Below are 6099 nucleotides of genomic sequence, written 5' to 3'. Positions count from 1 at the left end.
GCTACAAAAAAAACCCTAAAAACTTTTAAATTCCATAATAATGTTTGATAATTTGATATGCATTTTGTTTGATGATTTTATTTGATAATATTAACTATTTTTTACAAATTTTGTATCTGTAAACTTATTAAGTGTACAGACGTCTATACACATTATTTAGTGTTCAGATATCTGTACCCCAATGCTTTTGTAAAAATTACATATGTACACTTAATAATATGTATAAATATCTGTACACTTACAAATGTGTACGGATACAAAATATTTATAGAATATATTTAAAAATTTATATTAAATTGTAAAGAAAAAAATATAGATTTTTTGTATCTAAAAAGTTTTCTAAAAAACAAATTATATTAATAATTATTTGAAAAATCAAGAAAAGGGAAGAAAATGGGAAACAATGGCATGAGATGTAATTAAGTAAAGTTCTGAATGGCAAAAAAGGATGTGGAAATAGTTCAACAATGGTGAATGTGTTTTTTTTCCAATTGTAAATAGTGAATATATGTGTTTCCTAATTCTGTTTGAAAAATGTATCATTTTGCCAAATATCTCTTTTTCTAAAGTGTTTGCCTTTTCGGAAATCCTTTATGATAGACTAAAGGCTTGTATTTATCGGTGCAGAGAGCAGAGAGGACCAGAGCCGTGCCTCAATGGCAATAAAAGAAACTTTGGCCTACGGCCTCACAATTTTGGAAAAAAATTAAAGTTTATATTTTAAATATTATAGGGTAAACATTCCCTCTTCACAGCTTGGTTTAATTGCTCACACAAGCAGAATAATCGTTTTTTCATAATTACATCTGTTGATCATTATTTAAATTTTATTACTTGATTAAACTCGTAGTATTTTAATTTGTAGAAGAAACATGTCATAAGAAAGATTAATATATCAAAAGAGAATTTAGTTAGAAAAGTTTATTGTGAATGTTTGGTTAATGATTTTGTAAGGAAGAAAGGAAAATGTTTTTTTTTTTTACTTTATTATTATTATACTTTGTTGTTTGATTTTTTTTTTTTGACAACATTGTTATATTAGTAGTTTGTATATTATTTTTGACATATTTCATTTTCATGAATTGGAGCTTTTTCTTTTCTACCATCTCCGGTCACATTTTATGTCCGCACGGCTTTGGAGAGGACCAAGCTCCACTTTAAAGGTTTCTTTCGGAACAATCTCAATCGTCCATCAACGTAACGAAGACATGTAATGGAAGCCAAAGTGTTAAACACATTATGGGTGTGAATGGTTGCAGCGGTTGGGGCGGATAAATTCGTCTACGGACTGGACCGCTTTTTATTTACCATTCAGCAATTGTAGTTCACAGTGGTGCGGTCCAAATAAAGCAGAGACAAGACCGCTGCGGACCAACTGCAGACCGCTTTTGCATACAAATATAGTTGGTCCGCAACGGTCTGTAGTCCGCCCAAAAATAGAACGGTCCAGATCGCAGACGGATTTAACCGCATTGACCGCAGTTACCATTCAAACCCTATGTAATCGTGATATACCATCATGGATGCTCATGTTTATACAATATTTTTGTCATGATTTCATAATACTGGTCACTTTTCATGACACTTGTTGTTATCTGTTGCACAAGTTGTAACACTTGTCATCATTAATGCCATATTTGTTATTATTGTGTGATATTTGTCGTTTGCCTTTACGCGATATTTTTAACCTATGTTTTTATGTTTTCATCATTTATATACGATTGAAAAGCTCTTTTAGATTAGAATAATAATTATAAAAAACCCAGTGAATACACAATCATATAATAAAAAGTAAAATATACTTTTTACATTTGCATTTATGATAATTTTTGTATAAAATCATAGTCCGCCATGTTGATTTAGATTCTTAAATGTAATTTTTTTTAGTGTATATGTTTAACGTGAGCCCTTGATTAATCGATAAATTCATGAACAAACATGATAAGATCTCAAGTGATTCCATGTGGCACGTAACTATTGTTTGCATGTGTCAATAGAAGAAATAACTGTACCCGTAAGATCTTAACTTACTGCTCATGTATATGATGTGTCAAGACAAGAAAGTGTTAACAACACACACGTGTCACTTGCGGTTCCTTGTATAAAAAACCAACATTGTCCTGTTCTCTCCTCATTTGATCGAAATGGTGCCCTTGTCTCTACCATAACCGTTGTCGTTGCTCTCTCTCTCTCTCTCTCTCTCTCTCTCTCTCTCTCTCTCTCTCTTTTAACACCTTCATTCTTCATTAAATTGAAAACGTTAATACAAACATACCAATAAGCATACAATTTGAAGCTCTACTAACCATACAACCAATACTTTAATAGAACAAAATTAACGAAGAAGTAAAAAAACATGTTACTTCATATAGATAAGCTTTATACGTGAACAGATTAATACATCTGTTATTTTTCTTCATCATCGTCTGTTCATTATGATCTTCTTGTTGGGCTATCTTTTCTTTTGTGTAGCACCAAAAAATTTTTTGAAAATCAAAGGGTTGCGATCCATCCGTTACATCGCTAACCACACAAACATTTGCATCTCCCACACTAGGTGATGGGAATATATCGGTTGTAAATATCGCCCATGATAAATTCATAAAATCGATTTCTTTGTTGATTTTCTTCTTCTTCTTCTTCAATGGCCATAATTGAGAGGCTTTTGTAGTTACTTCATACGACTTTGGTGACAAATCATTGTGTTGATGTAGAAACCATTGATTTCTTTTCTTCCCTCCGTGTATAATTGACTGTTTCCAAAGCCACCCGACCATATCTGTAATTTTGGTTCCAGAAAAACACTCTCCATATCCAAAGAGAATAATAATAGGCAGAGCAAAGATTTTTGAAAACAGGACTGTGAAAACATCATCAGCCAACTCTATCCTCACTTTCACGAAGGAGAGAAAAAGCCCATAACCATGAAAAAAATATGGAGGTGATGTTTGACAATAAAGTCTGTTCGAATCTTCAAGACACCAACATATATTCCAGCATTTAAATCACCGGGATCCCAAATCCGAAATTGCAAATCAATTCTCAAAGAAAAACAAATATGGAAAGAGAGTCGACTATGCATATGAGATTTGATTGCTATTAACGAACAAAGAGAACTATTTGCACAGATCTTTTGCGGAAAGACATCAACACACTGCCGGGAAAATCGCCGGAAAGTGGACAGAATGAATCTCATCCCAAAGGAGAGGATAATTATGAAGTATTGAAAGAAGAAAACCAATGGATTTGCAGAAATCATTGGCCAAATATTAGGGATTTAAAACTAAAACAAGAGAATTGAAACTAAACAGAAAAGGGAGACACCGACCGACGTCGTGGAGACTGACGTCGGCCGGGAATCGTTGAAAAAGTAAAGGCTGCCGGAGGAGAAAGTTTGGAATCGTCGCAGAGAAAAGGGGTCGGTTATTTTTTTTTTTTAGATAGTCAAAAACATTCTCATTGCATGCATCACGCACATTTATCGTCTCAAAGGAATCCCAGATCACATTCCAACTCTCTCTCTCTCTCTCTCTAAGTCCCCGATCTGTGAAAGTAGTAGTAGTCTAATATGTGTTCTTTGGCTACTTAAATGTTTGATACTCTTTGCTTCTCATTGATTCTTTTATACTAGAAACAAGTGTATCCAATCTTTCTTTTGGTCAGTATTAAGTTAGATCAACACATTTCTGAAACGATTTGATTTTTATTTTTGTTGTGTTTTAAAACGGTTAATCACTAGGTTTCGTCTGTTCTAAACTTCTAATTAGTTGATTATGATGGAGGCTTGGTTCGGCCGTGAGTGAGCGGTGAGTGGGTAAGAGCATGATTATCGGAAGGTTCATAGAGAATCTCTTAACATTTTGGTTCAAAAAAATAATTCAGAACAAAAGAAAAAAGCTAAGGGGAGTTGTTATATAGTATACCCCCATTTGTGATCTAAGAGACGCTACGTGTCAGCGTCTTATTTGTTGAACAAAAAATACAAAAGGAGGAAATTTTTTTTATTGCATCCATTTCTTTCGTTTTCTTTCTCTCTCTCTCTTTCTCTCGCAAATCGTCTGGGTGTGGAGGAAGCCGAGATTGCTGTCGGAGGAGATGCTCATCATCGTGAATTGATGAGTCGGCCGTGTCCCATCGCAATATTTTGATTGAATCGTGAATCGGGTCCGATTGCATGTAGGAGAAGCGACGTGGAATCGTGAATCGTGAATTGGGAGTCCACTCAATCGGAAGAGATTGAGTCAATTGGAAGCAGAGGGTACGTTTCTCAATTCAATTACTTATTTAATCAATCACGATTAGGGTTTGATGATTAGGGTTTTTTGATTTTGGATCGGAAGAGATGGCAGTTCGTGTCGAGGTTACTACAAGCACACTTGTCGTCTCCCTCCCTCAGCAAATCTCCGTTTTCAGCAATCGCCAATAAACGTTAGGTGAAGCTTCCCTTTTAATCTTTTTTTTTTTCTTTTACTTGGAATCTGTCTTTATCTTATCATCATCATCTTTGTATAGTTACCTTTTTTTATTGGTCTGATTCATATTGTCTGATCTGTTTTTGTGTGTATGTGTGTGCTAAATCGGGTAGTAGACTAGTACTAATGAAGAAGTATTGGAACTAGAGTTATGAGTCTTCTTCTTCTTCTCCATTTTTTATTTTTTATATTGAGGGTTTTATGATCAGATTTGTTGTGTTTACTCAGGAATCTTGAATAGATCAGTCATCTTCTTGATCTACCTTTTGGGTTCTTTCAAAAACTTTCAAGAACAAAACTATGGATTTTGGTTCACTCTTGTTTTTATTTTGGATTTCTCTGAAACCAAGGATCCAGTTTTTACTCTCTGGATCGAATTTTTGTGATCTGTTTATTGCTCCTGGCTAAAAGTATCTTAAGTTTACACATTTATATGAAAGTTTCTCTCTTTTTTGGTGTTTACTTGCTCTTATGATTGTGACGCAGAGAGAGTTGTTTTACTCTTATACCTGTTTTCAGTTTTATCTTAACTGTCTGGTTTTACTCTCTCTCTTTTAGGTAAAGCTAGAAAAAGGTTGTTTTTTTGGACTGAAGAAGTGATTCCTTGTCAAACAGAAAAGAAGCATGGGTACTCATATTGCTGGTAGGTTCAAGGGAAAGAGAGTTGTTTTTCTAAAGCAACTTGCCTCTGGATTGCTCCTTGTCTCTGGTGAGTTTGATGCTAATGTTGTCTTTTGATTTTGCCAACATTGTATATCCCAAATGAGGAACACGAACACATACTTCACTAAACTTGCTTTGTGTACTCTGTATGAAGTTGACATTCTTGTTGTGTTATTAACATACAGGACCGTTCAAGGTCAATGGTGTTGCTTTGAGACGTGTGAACCAAGCCGTGGATGCAGCTTTGATCAAAGCCATTGAAGCAGTTCCTGAGTTGAAGGCTTACCTTGGAGCAAGGTTTTCATTGAAACAAGGGATGAAGCCCCATGAGCTTGTTTTCTAGATTTCATAACCTTTTTCTGAGGTTTCTATTAGAGTATCTGTCTCCTCAAGTTTTACACTTCAATTGGTTGGTTCTGTTCTTGTCCACTGACCAGAGACATAAAATTTTGGCTGCTGTTTTATGGATTTCTGTTCTACATATGGATAATTTCTCAATCTTGTTTTTGACCGTGTGAGATATTAAGCAATGCAATTCAATTCAAATGATTCTAGTACAGGTTAAGACCTGATGAAAATGGAAGTGATGAGATTACGAGTTTTGTTTGAAGAATTGAAAAAACCATTTCAATGATGCTAATAGTTAGATTACATTCTACTAAGAACGTTGATACTCTTATTACTCATCACTCACACGCACCGATGTCAAGCTGGAGGAGCTTCTACACGGGTTTGATCGTTATCGATATCGAACACATAAAAGACTACTGCATACAAAGCACTACTGCTTGCAAGATGATTTGGTTGAGAATATTTGGGCAAAATTTGGAGCAAATCAGTATTAAAATTAATCATTCTCTCCATTTATAAATTGCACTTCTGTTGTAATATGTATTAATGTTTTTATTATGTTTTGTATGTTTGAAAATTAATTAAAATGCATTATTTTCTAATTTTATAAAAT

General features: G+C 34.2%; 1 long non-coding RNA gene across 1 annotated transcript; it reads left to right on the top strand.

The window, feature by feature from the left end:
* LOC104729697 lies at positions 4004–5684 on the top strand. The gene is made up of 4 exons (XR_758329.2): positions 4004–4258; positions 4341–4433; positions 5031–5181; positions 5321–5684. It is a non-coding gene; the product is annotated as an uncharacterized LOC104729697 (long non-coding RNA).

This window comes from Camelina sativa, chromosome 2 (genome assembly GCF_000633955.1).
Source record: "Camelina sativa cultivar DH55 chromosome 2, Cs, whole genome shotgun sequence".
NCBI classification, from domain to species: Eukaryota; Viridiplantae; Streptophyta; class Magnoliopsida; order Brassicales; family Brassicaceae; genus Camelina; species Camelina sativa.
Note: the sequence above shows the minus strand (reverse complement) of the source record. Positions and strands in the feature narration are given on the sequence as shown.